The sequence below is a fragment of the Penaeus monodon genome, chromosome 15 (assembly GCF_015228065.2).
Source record: "Penaeus monodon isolate SGIC_2016 chromosome 15, NSTDA_Pmon_1, whole genome shotgun sequence".
In the NCBI taxonomy this organism is placed as follows: Eukaryota; Metazoa; Arthropoda; class Malacostraca; order Decapoda; family Penaeidae; genus Penaeus; species Penaeus monodon.
Genome location: NC_051400.1, coordinates 39,721,083 through 39,721,348, shown reverse-complemented (window position 1 = coordinate 39,721,348; position 266 = coordinate 39,721,083). Strand labels below are relative to the sequence as shown.

The 266-nt window shown below is 30.1% G+C and overlaps 1 protein-coding gene across 30 annotated transcripts in view; it reads right to left on the bottom strand.

The window, feature by feature from the left end:
- LOC119582032 (eukaryotic translation initiation factor 4 gamma 1-like) overlaps positions 1-266 on the bottom strand; it is a gene marked incomplete at its 3' end in the record, with an annotated part of 189,642 nt that overhangs the window by 1,912 nt on the left and 187,464 nt on the right.

The window sequence follows — 266 nt, the reverse complement described above, 5'->3', positions numbered from 1 at the left end:
GCAAAGTGAAATATCAAACGATAAAGATTTAACAAGAAACTTGGAAGGTTCTGAGAGGAAACCAGATTTAGAAGTACGAAAAAGATATAATTCAAGGTGACGTCTCTCGGCTCTGAGCCTCAAAAAAGGAGTGCTTTGTATGTGCATATAGAAAGAATTATATATTTATAGACATATAAAGTGTATTTAGAAAAGTGTTTAAAAGTGAAGTCAAGAAACAAAACAAGTTAAATACTTTGTGTAATCAATATCCTGTAATAAATCAA